Source organism: Tamandua tetradactyla, chromosome 18, assembly GCF_023851605.1.
Source record: "Tamandua tetradactyla isolate mTamTet1 chromosome 18, mTamTet1.pri, whole genome shotgun sequence".
In the NCBI taxonomy this organism is placed as follows: Eukaryota; Metazoa; Chordata; class Mammalia; order Pilosa; family Myrmecophagidae; genus Tamandua; species Tamandua tetradactyla.
Genome location: NC_135344.1, coordinates 75203210 through 75222774, shown reverse-complemented (window position 1 = coordinate 75222774; position 19565 = coordinate 75203210). Strand labels below are relative to the sequence as shown.

General features: G+C 36.5%; 1 pseudogene; it reads right to left on the bottom strand.

The window, feature by feature from the left end:
• Window positions 1–8944: 8944 nt before the first annotated feature.
• Window positions 8945–18606, bottom strand: LOC143662460 (C-type lectin domain family 4 member D pseudogene; annotated as a pseudogene).
• Window positions 18607–19565: the final 959 nt, after the last annotated feature.

Genomic DNA, 19565 nt, shown 5'->3' with positions numbered 1-19565 from the left:
AATAATCACCACTCCAGACTTAATGTGTTTGCTCTAAAAGCTTACAATCTAGGCCCCTGTTTTCTTATAAGCATTTTTTAAAGGTGACCATACCATTCTTGTTCTTTTGTTTCTGGCTTATTTTGTCTCACCAAATGTCCCACATGTTCATTCACATCGTTGCATGCCTCACAGCTTTGTTCTTTTTTGCAGCAGCACAACCTTCATTCATAAGTATACACCATTATTCACCAATCTACTTCTCTGTCAGTGCATCCTTCAAGCCACCTGCATTCATTGGGTATAGTCATATACTTGATACAAGTTCTTTGTCAGTTAAATTCACAAAATATACTGTGAGTAATTTCTCCCAGACTATGCTTGCCTGCTAATTTTCATAATGATATCTTTTAATAAGCATACAATTTTAAATTTACTTTCCACCTGGTGATGCCTTTTTAAGGGTTATTCTTATAGATACCATTTAATTGGGCTTTTCTTTTCCTCCAACCTGAGAAGCTCTAACTTGTTATTGAGGTGCTTACAATATTTACATCTAGTTGTCATCTTGCTAGTTATTTTCCATTTGTTCCATCTGTTCTTTCTTCCTTTCCCCTCTTCTTTTCTGCTTTAGTTTGGATTGAATATTTTATGATTCCTTATTAGCTCCAGTATTAGCTTACTTATATTTTGTGTTAGTTTGCTAGCTGCAGAAATGTGATACATCAGAACTGCCATGGCTTTTATAAAGAGGCATTTAATAAGTTACACATTTGCAATTCTAAGGAAGTGAAAGTGTCCAAATTAAGGCACAACAAGAGGTAACCTTCACTTGAGGAAGGCTGGTTGGTCTGGAGCACCTCTGTCAGGTGGGAAGGCACTCAACTGGCATCTGCTGGTCCCTCCCTCCTGGGCTCTGTTGCTTTCAATCTCTATCTGTGTGGGGGTTCCTCACTTTGCTTCTCCAGGGGTGGCTTTCATCTCTTGGCTTCCCTTGGCTCTCTCCAGGTTCTGGCTTACTTAGCATTTTATGGTGATGTCTTCTGGGCTCCAATATCTCCAAATATGGTGTCTGTGTTCTCCATATGTTTGCATGTGTGTCAGCTCTGCTGTGAAGTTTCTGTCAGCTCTGAGGCCTCTGTCATTTCTCTCATTTCTGACTCTCTATAAAATATTTTCTCTTTTAAAGGATTCCTAATAATCTAATCAAGACCCACTCAGAATAGGTGGAGTCACATCTCCATTTAATCAAAGTTCACACCCAAAATTGGGTGTGCCACATCTCTGTGGAGATAATTTAATCACGGTTCCAACCTATGGTACTGAATAGAGATTAAAAGAAATGCCTGCTTCCACAAGGTTGGATCAGGATTAAAACATGGCTTTTCTGGGGTGCATAATACTTTCAAACCAGCACACCTTTTAATGTGTTTTTAGTTTAATACAATCTGTCTTCAAACAAGAGTAATGTACAATGTAAAAACCTTACACCAATAAATTTCCAATTCCTTTGTCCTATCTGTAATGCTATTTTTGTCATGTGTTTACTTTCTGTATTATAAATCCAATATAAATTGTATTAGGGCTGTTTTAGATAGTCAAATCATCTTGTTGCTGTTTTAATTTTTAAAAATTCATATAGCAGAATTAACTTTTTTAGTGTATATTCTGTGAAATTAAAACACCTGAGGAGACACAGATGTTGGACAACTAATCAAATATGTTCATATAACTCTACTAAATAAAATCAGTGAGATGGTTAATGATATAAAACAGATCAAGAAGATGATAGAAGAGCAAAAAGAGGACTTTGAAAGAATAAATTAAAAATTAGCAGATATCACAGAGATTAAAGATGCTGTAGACTAAATAAAAAGTGTACTAAAAACACAGCAGATTTGAAGAGGAGAAGAAGAATAAGCAAGCTAGAGGACAGGACAATTGATTTGAACACTCAAAACAGCAAATGGCAAAAAATATGGAGAAATTTGAATTGGATCTCAGGGAAATAGATGGACAAAACAAAACACACCAATATAAGAATCATTGTCCCAGAAGGAGGAGGGAAAAGTAAAGGGCTAGGAAGATTAGAGGGTATAATGGAGGGAAAACGTCCCAATCCTTAAAAAGTGCATAATATGCAAATCAAAGAGGCTCAATGAACTCCAAATAGAATAAATCCAAATAGGCTTCCCCCAAGGCACATGCTAATCAGTCTCTCAAATGTTGAAGAGAAGAAGAATATTCTGAAATCAGCAAGAGAAAAACAATCTACTATACAAGGGTAAGCACATAAGACTGAGTTCAGACTACTCAAGTGGCACTATGGAGATGAGAAGGCAGTGGTGTGGTATGTTTAAGATCCTGAAAGAGATCTTAAGATCCTGAAAGAGAAAGACTTCCAGACAAGAATTCTGTACCCAGACAAATTGTCCTTCAAAACTGAGGGAGAGATTAAGATTTTCACAGACAAACAAATCTTGAAAGAATTTGTCAACAAGAGACTGGCCCTATAAGAAATGCTAAAAGGAGTTCTGCCAGCTGAAAAACAAAAAGACAGGAAAGAGAGGTCTGGAGAAGGGCACAGAGTATCAGTAAGGGTAACTTAAAGGATAAAAAGAGAAACAGGGAAAAGAATATATAGATCTGACAAATAAAATCCAAAAGACAAGATGGTGGATTCAAAAACCACTTTTTCAGTAATAACTTTGTTAATGGACTAAACTTACCAATTAAAAGATACAGGTTGGTAAAATGGATTAAGAAATATAATCCAACTGAATGCTGCTTACAAGAGACTCATCTTAGACACAAGGTTACAAATAGATTGAAAGTGAAAGGATGGGAACAAATGTTCCACTGAAATTGTAACCAAAGGAGAGCAGGAGTAGCTATATAAATATTGGACAAAATAGAATTTAAATGTAAAGACATCATAAGAGACAAAGAAGGACACTATATATTAATAAAAGGGATAATTCACCAAGAAGATATAAGAATCATAAATATCTATGCTCCCAATCAAGGAGCTCCAAAGTACATGAGACAGACATTGGCAAAACTGAAGGGAGTGATAGATGTTTACACAATAATAGTAGGAGACTTCAATATATCAGTCTCCTCTATAGATAGAACAACCAGACAGAAGATCAACAAGGAAATAGAGAAGTTAAACAACTTGATAAATGAATTAGACCTAACACACATATATAGGTCATTACATCACAAAACATCAGGATATACATTCTTCTCTAGTGCTCATGGAACATTCTCCATGGATAGATCATATGCTGGGGCAAAAACCAGGCCTTTATAAATTTTAAAACATTGAAATTATTCAAAGTACTTCCTCTGATCACAATGGAATGAAGTTGCATATCAATAACCACCAAAGAACCTGAACTTTCTCAAATCTATGTAGATTAAATAGCACACATTCAAAGAAGGTTGTTGGACTTTTTATTGGTATTACACTGACTCTGTAGATCCATTTGGGTGGAATTGACATCTTAACTATGTCTAACCTTCCTATTCATGAGTAGGAAATGTCTTCCCACCTATTTAGATTTTCTCTGATTTCTTTTTGCATTGTTATGTAGTTTTCGTGTACAGGTCCTTTACATCCCTGGTTAAGTTTATTCCTAGATACTTGATTCTTTTAGCGCTATTTTGAATGGAACTTTTTCCTTAATTGTCTCCTCAGTTAGGTCATTGCTTGCATAGAAAGATTACTGATTTTTGCACGTTGGTCTTATATCTTGCCACTCTGCTGAATTTATTAGCTCAAGAAGCTTTGCTGTAGACTTCTCAGGATTTTCCAAGTATAGAATCATGTCATCTGCAAGTTTTACTCCTTCCTTTCTGATTTGGATGCCTTTTATGTCTTTTTCCTGCTTGATTGCTCTAGCTAGATTCTAGTAAAATGCTCAATAAAAGTGATCACAGAGGGCATCCTTGTCTTGTTTCCAACTTAGGGGGAAGGTTTTCAGTCTCTCACCATTGAGTACGATGCTAGCTATGAGTTTTTCATTTATACTCTTTATCATACTGAGGAAGTTTCCTTTGATTCCTATCTTTTGAAGTGGTTTTATCAGAAAATGATGCTGAATTTTGCTAAATACTTTGTTAGCATCAATTGAGATGGTCATGTGATTTTTTTCCCCTTTGACTTGTTGATTGATTTTCTTGTGTTGAACCACCCTTGCATTCTGGTATAAACACCACTTAGTCGTGGTGTATAATTCTTTAAATGTGTCAGTGGATTCGATTTGCTAGTATTTTGTTGAGAATTTTTGCATGGATATTCATTAGGGAGATTGGCCTTTCCTATAGCATTATCAGAGTGATGCTAGCTTCATATAAAATGAGTTAGGTAGTATTAATTTTACCTCAACTTTTTGGAAGTTTGGAAGAGTTTGAACAGGATTGGTGTTAGTTCTTTTAGGGATTTTTGATAAAATTCCCCTGTGAAGCCATCTGGCCCTGGACTTTTCTTTTTAGGAAGATTTTTGATGAATGATTGGATCTCTTTACTTGTGATTTGTTTGTTGAGATTTTCCATTTCTTCTCAAATCATTGTAGCTTGTTTATATATTTCCAGGAATTTGTCCATTGCATCTAAGTTGTCCAGTTTGTTGGTGTATAGTTGTTCAATGTGTTCACTTGTGATTTTTTTTTATTTCTTCAGAATCCGTGGAAATGATTCCCCTTTTATTTTTTATTTTGTTTATTTGCTTCCTCTCTATTTTTATCTTTGAAAGCCTAGCTAGTGGACCATTGATGTTATTAATTTTCTCAAAGAACCAATTTTTGGTTTTATTGATTCTTTCTATAATTCTTTTGTTCTATAGTTCTTTTAATTCTACTTTAATCTTTGTTATTTCTCTTCAGTTTGCTTTGGGGTTAGTTTGCTGTTCTTTTGTAGATCCTCCAGGTGAAGAATTAAGTCCTTGATTTTTGCTCTTTCTTCTTTTTAAATATAGGTATTTAGTACAATAAATTTCCCTCTCAGCACTGCCTTTGCCACATCCCATATGTTCTGATATGTTGTTGTTCCAGTTTGCAAGCTGCCAGAATGCAATATACCAGAAGGAGAATGGCTTTTAAAAAGGGGAATTTAATAAGTTGCTAGTTTATAGTTCTAAGGCCAAGAAAATGTCCAATCTAAGGCATCCAGGGAAAGATGCCTTGGTTCAACAAGGCCGATGAAGTTCAGGGTTTCTCTCTCAAGTGAGAAGGCACATGTCGAACACAGTCACAGTTTCTCTCTCATCTGGAAAGGCACATGAAAGACATGGCATCATCTGCTAGCTTCTTCTCCTGGCTTCTTGTTTCATGAAGCTCCCTGAGAGACATTTTCCTTCTTCATCTCCAAAAGATGCTGGCTGGTGGATTCTGTTTCTCATGGCTATGTCGTTCTGCTCTATTCTCTCTGAACTCCTTCATTCTCCAAAATGTCTCTTCTTTTATAGGACACCAGAAACTTCTCAAGATCCACCCAAATGGGTGGAGACATGTCATCACTTAATCCAGTTTAACAACCACTCTTGATTAAATCGCATCTTTGGGGAGATGATCTGATTACAGTTTCAAACATACAGTATTGAAGAGGGATTATTCTACCTTTATGAAATGGGATTTTGATTGAAACATGGCTTCTCTAGGGTACATACATCCTTTCAAACCAGCACAGTTGTAGTCTCATTTGCATTGGTCTCCAGTTATTTACAAGTTTCTCTAGCAATTTTATGTTTGACCCACTGTTTAAGAGTGCATTATTTAACCTTTATATATTCATGAAAGTTCTGGTTCTTTGGTATTTATTGATTTGCAGCTTTATTCCACTGTGCTAAGAGAAAATGCTTTGCATGGCTTCAGTGTTTTTAAATTTATAAAGGCCTATTTTGTGCCCCAGTACACATGATCACTAGAGAAGAATGTATATCATGGTGTTTTGGGGTGTAATGTTTTTGCCTACTTCAACTTCTGTTTTTCCCATTCTGTTTTATGCTCTTCCAGTTAATTTTGAAAATTCACTATATTGCATTTTTCAGTTCTTATATTTCCATATGGTTCTTTTTCATAGTTTCTGTTTCTCTGATCTTTCCTCTTATTTCAAGAGCATTTTTATAGTAGCTGCTCTAACATTTTTATTTGATCATTCCAACATTTGAGTCATTCAGGGATGACATCTGTTGACCGTCTTTTCCCTTGAGAAATGTTCAATCTTTTTTGCTTCTTGGTGTGTTGAGTAATTTTGGATTATATATGGACCTTTTGAGCATTATCTTTTGGGGTTTTAAGTCCTGCTAAAATCCTTTGGAAAATGTGGACTTTTTTTTTTTTGTATATTTGTTTAAGCAGGCAATCAGTCTAATTAGATATAAACAACTAGTTTTGTCTGACCTTCTGGAATTTTCCAATGCTAGATTTTATAATTTTTTCAAAATTTTACTGGGCTCTTTGTATTGGCCCCTTTCATATACTCAGAGGGGTAGTTTGGAACTTGAGCATTGGGATTTGGTGGTTAATCTGGGACATGGGAAAGTTTATATAGTATTTCACTTTCCAAAGCCTTTGTTACACTGTTTTGGGTATATTCCATGCATGTACAAACTTTAGTCTGTCTCATACGGAGAATGAGAGATTCCCTTCTTCAGCTCTTACTTCTTGGCTATTTCACATTCTTTGGTTATCAGAGAACCCTTTACCTAGCTTCTCTTGCCAGCAAGATATTATTTTTTGCTTTATCTCCTTTACTCTCATCCAGTTCCACGTGATTGAGCTTTCTTTTAGGGTAAGGTAGTGAGAGAAAAGAGGAGGAAAAAAATAATCATTATCCTTCCTCCAACTCTTCACATAGCAAGAGCACCTTTTCTAAGTTTCCTTTGCCTGAAAATAGGTTTTCTCTAGTTGTAAGCACTTGCCCCATGGCAGACCAGAACAGTATAGCTCTGTGAACAGGGTTGTTCTCAGGGCAAGTCCAGGAGAGTAAAAGGAGAAAATCAAAGGTCTACAAGGATTTATCCAACTTTCTAATGTCTTCCTGTCCTTTATTCCCTAGTACTCTGGCCAAAAGATAAACTTCTGTCACAGTTTTGCTTACTAAGACTGCTATGCATTAACTCAGCTTAGCCCTGATTAAAGACAGGATATAAAAAAAATGAAGTAAGGAATCACATCTGTCATATTAATTGTTCTTCATGATTTAACTGCCTTCAAGATTAGCTCTTAATCTTCGTATTTCAGCAATTTGACTACATGTGTAGGTTGAATATTTGGTTTGTTTTCTTTCCTGGGGTTCTCTGAGATTCTTAGATCAATGGTTTTCCATCTTGCATTAATCTTGGAGTAGGTTTGGTCATTATTTACTCAGATATTTCTTCTGCCCTGTTATTTATCTTTTCTTGGGGTACTCCAATTTCACATATGTTAGACTTTTTGATGTTAAACATGTTACATGTTATATTGTTAAGCATGTTAACAATTTACAAGCCTTGGTTTGAAATATGATTCTTTCCAATTCAAATTAAAAAATAAAACACTAATACTGCATGCTTCAATTATTAAAAAATTTTATCTATCCTTTGGACAAAAGGCCATGTCATCCTGATGGACTTACTGCAATACCAAATGGAGTACATTTCTCCTACGAAAGGTAAATCTGGGCCATCGTCCAGGTTCTGTCAAAGCCAGCAATGTGAGGTTGAGATCTTTGGCCTCCCTGAGGTCTTGTTTCATTAGGTATAGAATTTGGGCTAGGTATAGTTTGGTTAAGGTAGCCTATAAGGGATTTTCCTACTTAAAAACTAAAAATTAAGACAGTTCAAGACTCCCTGCTTTGAGAAGAAATTTAGGCTAGGGAAAGTGAATATTTAAAAAGATAAATGGACTTTTTCCTACCTATGCAATACCACAATTTGGAACTAATTTAAACTTCTGTTGTGGCAAAATTTTGGTCATGGAATGTTGAACTAATGGTTGGTACTATTTAAAAGTCAGCATCTAACAGTAAAAATTTTGTTTAAAAAACTTTAAGTGCTTGGGATAGCTGGATTAAAAGTATGATGTACCACTTCAGGTCAGAATAACTTAATTTTGAGTTTTAAGAGCTAAGAATCTGAGCAGGGTGTACTGGTTTGAAACTATTGTGCACCCCAGAAAAGCCGTGTTCTTTAATCCTCATTCAATATTGTTCAGTGGGAACTTTTCAACTGTTACCATGGAGATGTGACCCACCCCATTGTGGGTGGTAACTTTTGATTAGCTGGTTTCCATGGAGATGTGTCTCCACCCATTCAAGGAGGGGTTGCTTACTGAAGCCTTTAAGAAGGAATTGGAAAAAGTTTCGGTGCTGACAGAGCCCACAGTCAGAGACTTCTGGAGGTGAAAGAAAATGCCCTCAGGGAATCCTTCGAAAGAGAAGTCAGGAAAGAAAGCTAGCAGATGCCACCATGAGTCTTCCCAGCTGACAGAGCTGTTTCAGACCCACTGATCTTTCTTGAGTCAAGGTATCGTTCCCTGGATGCCTTAGTTTGGATATTTTTATGGCCTTAGAACTGTAAATTTGCAACTTAATAAATTCTCTTTTTAAAGGCCATTCCATTTCTGGTGTATTACATTCTGGAAGCTTTAGCAAACTAATACACAGGGGAGAAATGACAAAGAGATTGTACTATTATTCAAACCATTTTTTTAGATATGTAATCAATGCAAACAAAGCAAATAACTCAAAATCCTGTCAAGAATGCAAAGATAATGAAAAACTGGTTCTCACCGAAAAGATTATTCTTTCTATCAACACACTATACAGAACCAGTGTCTAGATTGAATCAAACAGAGTTAAACAAAGCCATTGTGATTGAAGATGCATTGAAACCCAGCATGCATTCTGTCCCCCCAGTGGGGCCCCAGTCCAACTGGCCCTTCTTTTATGTCCCCATTGTGAGGACCAGTTAGGAGGTTTCTACTTGAATTCTGCCCCAGGTATCCTACAAATCCTACTTGTCCAAAGTTACAAGGAAAATCATTCCAGGCCCATTTATCTTGTTTATTTATTTATTTACTTATTTATTTATTTTGCATGGGCAGGCGCCAGGAATCAAACCTGGGTCTCAGGCATGGCAGGCGAGAACTCTGCCACTGAGCCACGGTGGCCCACCCTATCTTGTTTTTTAACAAGACAGCTCAGTTTTCTTGCTGTTAGTTATTGGGTTCACCCTCATTCCAGAATACCATGTTTGGGTTAAAAGGCATCTGGTCCATCCTTGTGCCACTGGCCTTCAGTGTTCTGATCTGTAAGTCCCAGGAAATATGAAAATCATCTATACAAAAGTTGAGCAATAAAGTTCTGCCCAGCTTCTGTGCTGATTATCTCCTGGTGGGCCCCCACCCCAGTATAGTTGTCTTTGCTCTCAGCCCAGGTCTTGTTGTCATGAAGAGGAAAATAGGGGTAAGACTGATGGGCTTTCCAGCCAATAAGATAGGAAGTCCAGGTGCTCCCATTCAGTTCTGATTTCTCTCTGATGCACGTCAGCTTCAGATGTTACACTGGTAAATTGAACACTTCTGCGCCTATTTTATAGCATGGAAAGATGTGATAGGTTATTTTCTCTTATCCTAATTGTTCAGGGTCCGACATTCTCTTTTCTTCTTGCTCATTTCATTTATTCCAGCTCCAGGTAGATTGATTGAAAACAGTTGGTTGTAAATTAATATTTTAATTATCACATGCTTTATGGGGGTGGTTCTGCAGATCTCTATGTGCATATGTATTTTTTGAATCTGCAAATTTTATTGAGATATGTTCATATACCATATATTCCATCCAAAGTATACAATCAAGAAAGAGCTCATTAGTGGGACTACAAGTTATAGTGCGGTATTGTAGGTGAATTTGATTGAAAGGGGTTGTTTAGAGTCATGTATGTCACCAATTAACTCTACAAATTTATCAACACTTTGTAGAGCAATCATCATCACACTCAATTTTAGACAATTTTTATTGCTCCAAAGACAAAAATAACAGATAGACACACACAAAAGGAAAACCCCAAACAACCCATATCTCTTATTCCCCTACCCATAATTGACCCCTAGTATTGGTGTATAAGCTTGTTACTGTTGATGAGAGTATATTAAGGCATTACTGTTAAATACAGTTTGTAGCTTGCAATTGGTAATTTTCCCCATATACCACTCTATTATTAATTATTTGTATGTCATACATTTGTATTAGTTTATGCAAGAACTTACGTAAATTTGTAGAGTTAATTGGTGACATACATGACTCTAAACAACCCGTTTCAATCAAATTCACCTATAATACTGCACTATAACTTGTAGTCCCAGTAATGAGCTCTTTCTATTGTCAAACATTTAAGTCAATCCTGTTAACAAGTCTGTATATATTAGATAACCACTTTTTCTCTAGCTTCTGTCTATCACTAGGTACCCTATATTCTACATTAACTCTGAGCTTACATATTCTAGACAGTTCATATTAGTGAGATAATATATCTGTCCTTTTGTGTTCTTCCATGTTGTCATATGCTTCAAGATCTCATTCCTTCATACTGCTGCATAATATTCCATTGTATGTATATACCACATTTGGTTTATCTACTCACCTGTTGAAAGACACTTGGATTGCTTCCCTTTTTTGGAAATCATGAATAATGCTGCCATGAACATTGGCAAACAAATACTTCTTTGTGTCCCTACTTTCAGATTTTCTGGGTATATACCAAATAGAGGAATTACTGGGCCATAGGGCAACTCAATATTTAGTTTTCTGAGAAACTGCCAATCTGTCTTCTACAGTGGTTGTATCATTTTTCTCTCCATCAGCAATGAATAAGTGTTCCATATTCTCCAACATTTTTAGTTTCCTGCTTGTTTAACAGCAACCATTGCATGCTGCTTTGACTACTGTGGCTTTATAATAAGTTTTAAAGACAAGAAGTGTAAGTTCTCCCACTTCATTCTTCTTTTTTAGGATGTTTTTTGGCTATTTGAGGCCCCTTTCCCCTTGAAATAAATTTGATAGCTAACTTTTCCAAGTCTGCTAAGTAGATTGTTGAAATTTTATTTGGTATTGCACTGAATCTATAGATCAATTGCATTGAATCTGTAGAAAAATCTTTGCAATATTTAGCATTCCTATATATGAACACAGATATCTTTCCAGTTATTTAGGTCTTCTTTGCTTTCTGTTAGCAATGCTTTGTAGTTTTCTGTGTACAGGTCCTTTGCATCCTTGGCTAAGTTGATTCCTCAATATTTGATTCTTTCAGTTGCTGTTGTAAATGGGAGTTTTTCTTAATTGCCTCCTCAGTTGAGTCATTACTAATGTACAGAAATATGACTTATTTTTACACATTAACCTTGCATCCTGCTACCTTGTTGAATTTATTAGCTCAAGCAGTTTTGTTGTAGATTTCTCAGAGTTTTCCAAATATAGGATCATGTCATCTGCAAAATAATGGGATTTACTTCTTCCTTTTTTTAATTTGGATGCCTTTTATTTCTTTCTCTTGCCTAATTACTCTAGGTAGAACTTCTAGTACAATGTTGAATAATAGTGTTGACAGTGGACATCCTTGTCTCATTCCATATCTTAAGGGGAAAGCTTTTAGTCAGTCACCATTGACTATGATGTGCGATTTTCACATATATCCTTTATCATACTGGGAAGTTTCCTTCAATTCCTACCTTTTAAAGTGTTTTTATCAGGAAAGCATGTTATTTTGTCAAATGCCTTTCCACATTGACCAAGATGATCATTTGATTTTCTCTTTCATTTTGTTAATGTATTGTATTACATTGACTGAATTTCTTATTGAACCACCCTTGCATGCCTGGAATAAACCCCACATGGTCACGGAGTATAATTCTTCAGTGTGCTGTTAGAATCAATTTGCAAGTATTTTGTTGAGAATTTTTGTTTCTATATTCATTAAAGAGATTGGTCTGTAGTTTTCCTTTCTTGTAGTATTTTTATCAGGTTTTGATATTAGAGTGATGTTAACTTATGGAATGAGTTAGGCAGTGGTCCCTTTTCTTCAGGTTTTCTTTTAGCAGAGTTTGAGCAAGAATGGCATTATTTCTCCTTGGAATTTTTTGATAAAATTCCCACATTGAAGCCTTCTTGTCCTGGGCTTTTCTTTGTAGGTTTTTTAAAAAAACATTAATAAAAATTTTTTTTTTTTTTTTTTTTAGAGAGAGGGAGGAAAGGAAGGAAAGAAAGACAGAGAAGGAAGGAAGGATGGAAGGAAGGAAGGGAGGAAGAAAGGGAAACATTTTCTTATTTTTATTATATTTTGTTTGTTTGTTTTTTTGTTTTTTACATGGGCTGGGGCCGGGAATCGAACCGGGGTCCTCCGGCATGGCAGGCAAGCACTCTTGCCCGCTGAGCCACCGCGGCCCGCCCAAAAATTTTTAACATTTTTTAAAATTATGAACTGTAACATATATGCATAAAGTGATGAATTTCAAAGTATAGTTTAAAATGTAGTTATAGAGAAAATTTTAAAGTATGGTGTGGGTTACAGTTCCATAATTTCAGGTATTTCCTTTGATCTGTTCTAATGCATAGAGACTAAAAAGAAATATCAAAATAATGATTCAGTAATCATAATAATTTGTTAAATTCTATCTTCTCTGTTACTACTCCTCCCCTCTCATTTTATCTTTTTCCTAATATTCAGGGATATTTGGGCAATGACCAATCTAACTTCATCATGTTGAAAAGGGATATCAACATTATGGCATGGGGGATACAACTGGTTGCTGTTCTTGGAGAAACTGGTACCTCTGCTTTTCAGGACTTATCTGGAATAAGAAGGGTCTGGAGGCTTTAAGTTTATGAAAAGTGAACTTAGTGAGTAAAACTTTTATAGAGTCTCAGATAGAGCCCTGGGTACTCTTTAGAGTTTTCAGGAATATGTTGTTTAGGGCTTGGCATACCATGGCAATTGACAATATCTAGCTGAAGTTTGCATAAGAATAAAAACTCCTGAACAGCTTCTCAACAATATTTGAAATGTCTTGGTCACCGAAACCTCATTTTGTTACATTTCTTTTTTAAGATTTTGTTCAAGAAGGAATTGTCAATCTCATGATGGCAGGGCTAGGCTTATCCCTGGAAATCATGACCTACACTGACAGGAGACGTACACCACTGAAGTCATGTCCCACACAGACAGAAGAGTAATGCTTTTATTTGCAGAGTTGGACTTAGAAAGAAAGACCACATCTGAACAACAAAAACAACAATAGTTATCTGGATGTAACTCTTAGGCATAGTTATAGGTCAGCTATAGGTTTTAGGTTATAGGTTAGCTTCCAGGTTATAGAAATAAGTTTCATAAGAGGAGACCTCAGGATTGAGGGCTTGACCTATTAAGTAGGGAAACCTTAATGCTTGACAGAATATCAGGAATTCCTCAGGTGGGGCAATTCAATAGTTCCATATTTTAAAATCCAGTCCCTTAAGGGACTTTGCAAATGTTTTTTTTTTTATTATTTGCCCAACATATTCTGGAATGTACCAGGTTATTATGTTAAGCTGTACAGAATTGCAAGATCTCATTTCCTATTCTAGGCTCCCTGTGTTTTGGTTGTTTAAATGAACTGGCCATACAGGTTAAATCAGATTGTGTACTACAGAAAATTTAAATTTTGGATAAAATATACATCTCTTCTTTTGGTCTCACAGAGAAGGTGAAGTTTTAAAATACAGACAATAACCTCCTTTATCTTGTGTTCTGTTTTACCTTAGTCCCAACAAGATCGTCTTCATTCATATCTCTAATTGAAGTCTGATCTCTTCTTCAGCTTTTTTAACAGTTGAGGTTTGAAGTAATACTGACTTTCAGAGCTGCCGAACTGTAACTCTGGGTCTCAGGTGTCACACAGATAACCAAATTTTCAGGGAAATACCAGGTTATTATCATATAGCACAGCATCTCAGAATTTAGAAATAATATTTAAAATTCAGGAATACATGTGACTGTTGTAAAAGCCTACAGTCTAGGCCCTAATTTTCTTGTAAGTATTTCTAAATGAGACCATATAATATTTGTCCTTTTGTTTGTAGCTTATTTCACTCAACACAATGTCCTCAGGGTTCATTCACCTTTTTGCAATTTTCACCACTTCATTCCTTTCTGTAGCCACACAATGTCCCATTGTATGTGTACACATTGTATATGTATGTATATAATATACATAGATATATCCATATATATATATATATATACACACCACATTTTGTTTATCCACTTATCTGTTGCCAGGTCATGGGGCAACTCAATATTTAGTTTTCTAGGGACTGACAAACCGTCTTCCATAGTGTCTGTACCATTACACATTCCCACCAACAGTGAATAAGTGTTCCAATTTCTCCACATCCTCTCCAACATTTGTAGTTCCCTGTTTGTTTAATGGTAGCTATTCTTATAGGTGTGAGATGATAGCTCATTGTGATATTGATTTGCATCTCCCTAATACCTAAGGAAAATGACCTTTTTTCATGTGCTTTTTAACTATTTGTATTTATTCTTTGGAAAAATGTCCATTAATATCTTCTTCCCAGGGTGGGCCATGGTGGCTCAACAGGCAGAGTTCTCACCTGCCATGCTGGAGACCCACATTCGATTCCCGGTGCCTGCCAATGCAAATATATGTGTGTGTATATATATGTATATATATGTGTGTATATATATGTATATATATATATATATCTTCTGTCCATTTTATAGTTGGGTTGTTTCTTCTTTTGTTGTTGAGTTATAGAATTTCTTTATATATACTGGATGTCAATCCCTTATCAGATATATAGTTTCCAAATATTTTCTCCCATTGCATTGGCTGCCTTCTACTCATTTTGATGAAGTCCTTTGAGGCACTGAAGCATTGAATTTTTAGGAGTTCCATTTATCTATTTTTCTTTCATTGCTAGTGCTTTGGGTATAAGGTCTAAGAAGTTGTACAGAGGTTTTTGATGACTAATTGAATCTCTTTACTTGTGATTGTTGTGTTGAGGTCCTCTATTTCTTCTAAAATCAGTCTAGTTCTTCATGTGTTACTAGGAAATTGCCCATTTCTTCTACATTGTTTGGTCTGTTGACATATGATTGTTCATAATGTCCTCTCATAACTTTTGGATTTCTTTGTGGTCCATGATTATGACCCCTCTTTCATTTTTATTTTATTTATTTGCATCCTCTCTCTTTTTCACTTTTTGAGTCTAGCTTAGGGTTTGTAAACCTTTTGACCTTCTTAAAGAACCAACTTTTGATTTTATTGATGCTCTCTATTATTTGTTGTTGTTGTTCCCCAATTCATTTATTTCCACTTTAATCTGTGTTTTTTTCTTTTCTTCTATTTGCTTTAGGTTTACTTTCTTCAGTTGCTCATTTAGGTCTTTGGTTTCAGCTCTTTCTCCCCTTTAATGTAAGTTTAGAGCTATAAATTTCTCTTTCAGCACTGTCTTCACTGCATCCCATAGGTTTTGATATGTTGTATTCTCATTTTCATTCATCTCGATATCTGCTGATTTCTCTTGCAATTTATTCTGTGACCCACTGATTGTTTAAGAGTGCATTGTTTAACCTCCACACATTTGTGAAATTTCTGGTTCTTTGGTGATTATGGATTTCCACTTTCATTCCATTATGATCAGAGAATGTGCTCTGAATAATTTCAATCTTTTTCAAATTATTAAGTTCTGTTTTGTGTTCCAGCTCATCCTATATTGGAGAATATTCCATGAGCATTTGAGAAGAACATATCTCCTGATATTTTTGATGCAAGGATCCATATATGTCTGTTAAGACTAACTCATTTATCCTTTTGTTTAGGTTCTCTATTTCCTTATTGATTCTCTGTCTGGTGTTCTATCTATAGAAGAGAATGGTATGTTGAAGTCTGTCACTATTATTGTAGAAATGTCTATTGCTCCCTTCAGTTTTCCCAGTGTTTGCTTTGGGTACTTTGGAGCCCCTTGATTGGGTGCAAAAGTATTAATCATTGTTATTTCTTCTTGGTGAATTTCCCCTTTTATTAGCATACAATGTACTTCTTTGCCTCATTATGTATTTCCATTTAAAGTCTATTTTGTCTGATATGAGTATAGCTACCCCAGCTTTCTTTTGATTACTACTTGTAGAAAATCTTTTCCATCCTTTCACTTTCAACCTATTTGTTTCTTTGGATCTAAGATAAGTCTCTTGTAAACAGCATATAGGTGGATCATATTTTTAAATCCATTCTGCCAACTTGTGTCTTTTAATGGGGAGTTTAATTCATTAATATTCAAACTTATTGCCATATAGGCAGTTCTTCATTCAACCATCTTATCCTTTGGCTTCTATTTGTCAGGTCTGTTTTCTCTCTCTCTCTCATTTAATTTACTTCTGCTAATACTCATCAATGATGTCCTCCTCCAGACCTCTCTCCCTTGTCTTTTTTTTCTTCAGCCAACAGAACTCCTTTTAGTATTTCTTTTTGGGTTTGTTACTTGTTAACAAAGTCTCTCAGCATCTAGTCGTGAAAATTTTAAACGCTCCCTCACTTTAGAAGTAGCGTTTTGCTGGATAAAGAATTCTTCGCTGGTGATTTTTCTTTTTCCACATCTTAAATATATCACGCCACTGCCTTTTCACCTCCATGGTGCCCAATGAGTAGCCAACATTTAGTGTTATGTGGCTTCCCTTATATGTAGTGAATAGCTTTTCTCTTGCTGCTTTCAGGACATTCTCCTTTTCAGCATTTGACAGTCTGATTAGTTTGTGATTTGGAGTGGGTCTGTTTGGACTTATTCTATATAGTGTTCTTTGGGTTTCTTTGATTTGCATGCTTATGTCTTTTATAAGGGTTGAGAATTTCCATCAATTATCTTCTAAAGTAGTCTTCCTAGCCTTTTCCTCTTTTCTTCTCTTTCTGGGACACCAGTGATTGCTATATTTGCATGCTTCATGTTAGCAATCATTTCCCTGAAATCCAATTCAAATTTTTCAATCATTTCACCATTTTTTCTTTTATGCATTCAAATTCAGTTGCTCTGTCCTTTCATTCTCTTATTTTTTCTTCTGCCTGTTCAAATCTGTTGTTGTGTGTCTCTAGCATATTTCCAATTTGATCTACAGTATCTTTTATTTCCATAAGATTGGCTATTTTTCTATTCTTTCAAATTCTTCTTTATGCTCTTCTTGTGACTTATGGCTAAAGAGATAAAAAGTGTTTATCTCTTTAGCCAACACACTGAGGTTGTTTAGCAGATTTGTTTGAACATCTTTGATTAGTTGTTCCAAATTCTGTGTCTCCTGTTCTTTTCAATTTGGTCATTTGGATTGGCCATAACTTCTTTCTTCTTTCTTCTTCATGTGTATTGTGATTTTATGCTGTTTTCTTGACATTTGTTAAGATTATTTTGAAAATTGATTTCCTTTGCTCATCTAAGATTTTGTAGCTGTTTGGGTTTGCATTGCAGGTCTCCTTTGGAACTTGGCTTGTCAGTAATTCCTAGCCAAACCAGGGCTGGGGCTTCACACAGGTGGTTCAACCCTTTTTCAGAAGTCTGTTAAGAGGCTAAGCAGAAAAGCAGTTTGCCAGATTATAGGTCCACTGTCTTGGCACCAGATGGTGCTCATAGGTTCCTCTTCCCCACAGTCTCACCTCTCCCCAGCTGTAACAGCCTGCTGGGCAGGATCCAGATCAGGTGGAAATCCAGTCATGGCCACAGTTTTTCATGTGCCTGGGAAGCCACCAACTCTGGAGGTAGGGAGTGAACACTGTGTACCTTGGCTGAGCCTTCACCTGTGGGCATAATGTGTCTGGTGATTCCCAGGATCCCATTTGGAAAGACCTCAGACTGTGGTACTGAGAGGTCAACTTCTCTAGCCAGCAGCTGATCGAGTATTTCTCTGCTTTTCACTGGCTACCAAGACCTAGCTTTGTTTTAGGGTACTGCTTTGACAGTTGGTTCATCCATATATTTCAGCCCAAACAGGGCCAGGTTCCCAAGTACAGAGTATAGACAAACTCCAGTGGGTCTGGGATAGGGTCTGGAGAGGCTCTAAAAAGACCTGCAGTTCCCCTGCACCTTCTGGTCTGCCCAGTGGATGGTAATGTTTGGTGACTTAATCGTCCTCTGAAGCTGTTTACCTCCTGGAGCCCAGGTTGCATCTGAGCTGGCAGGGCTGAAACAGGGGTTCCTGTGCCCTCACTTCCTCAACCAAAACCTGGCTCAGTGTGGGTCTGTGTCCTCCTCTTTATTTGCAACAGTGAATTCCTCAACTCCCCTAGTCTGCAGCCATCCCCAAGGCAAGGATCAGGCTGCCTGCTGCTGTCTCCCTCAAGGGTGGGAAAAAGCACCAAGACCCTGGACTGGAAACAGTCTCTGTCTACGTTTTCTCAGACTCTTCATCCTTCACTGACCTGGGCCTTGAATTGTCCTCTCCTGTTCTCCAGGTCCCCAAACAGTTGACATAGGTATTTTCTGCCTGGCAACTTGCTGCTTTTGGGGAAGATTCTGCCATTCCCTCCTTAACCTTCCATTTTGGAAACTCTTTCTTGTTGCCTTTTATAGGTGGGGATCCGTCTCACTGCTGTGAGAGATGTCATGGTCCGTGTCCCTGGTAGAAGTTGAGAGGGATCCTGATTGTTGCCTCCGTACACTTCCTGAGTTGGTAGGACCAGGTGAAGGGGCGGGAAGAGGACCAGCTGGTCTGGGATGGAAGTTTCCTACCTGCTATTTTTCTTTTTCATCAATTCAGTATTTGTGTGATCCTTCACCAGTCTATACCTTCCTCCAAAGTTCTGAACAAGTGAGAATTGTTCTTTTGTCACTGAATCTCTGGAGAGAGGTTTTCAGGAGCTTTTTACATCGCCATGCTGATGTCATCCCCTCTCACTTTTGAAAGGTAATTTTGCTGTATACAGAAATTGAGGGTGGTAGGTATTTTCTTTCATACTTTAAATATTTCAATCCAATCTCTTCTCTTTCTCTCTCTTTTTGGTGAGTTTACAGAACAACCACGCACAAAATAAAGGATTCCTACACACCACCCTATTATTAACAGATTGCATTGGTGTTGTACATTTGTTACAATTGATGAAAGAAAATTTTTATAAGTATGCAATTAACTATAGCATATGGTTAACTGAGGGGTCATTGTTTGCATGTACAGTTCCATGGATTTTTAAAAAATTATTATAATACTATATATGCTCCCTAAGATCTTCCCTTTTAACCACATTCAAATATCTAAATCAATGCTGTTAGTTATGTTTGCAATATTTTCCTACCATTACAACCATCCATTGCCAAAACTTTTCCATTGTCTCGATATAAACTTGGCACATTTTAGCCTTATTTCTCTATTTCCTACCCCTATCCTGCCACTGGTAGCTGATAGTCTAGATTCTAATTCTATGAGTTTGGTTATTCTAGTTATTTAGTACCAGTGAAATCATACAATATCTGTCCTTTAGTGTCTGGCTTATTTCATTCACAAGGTTCATCTTCAAGGCTCGTCCATGCTGTCACATGTATCAGGACTTTATTTCTTTTTACAACTAAA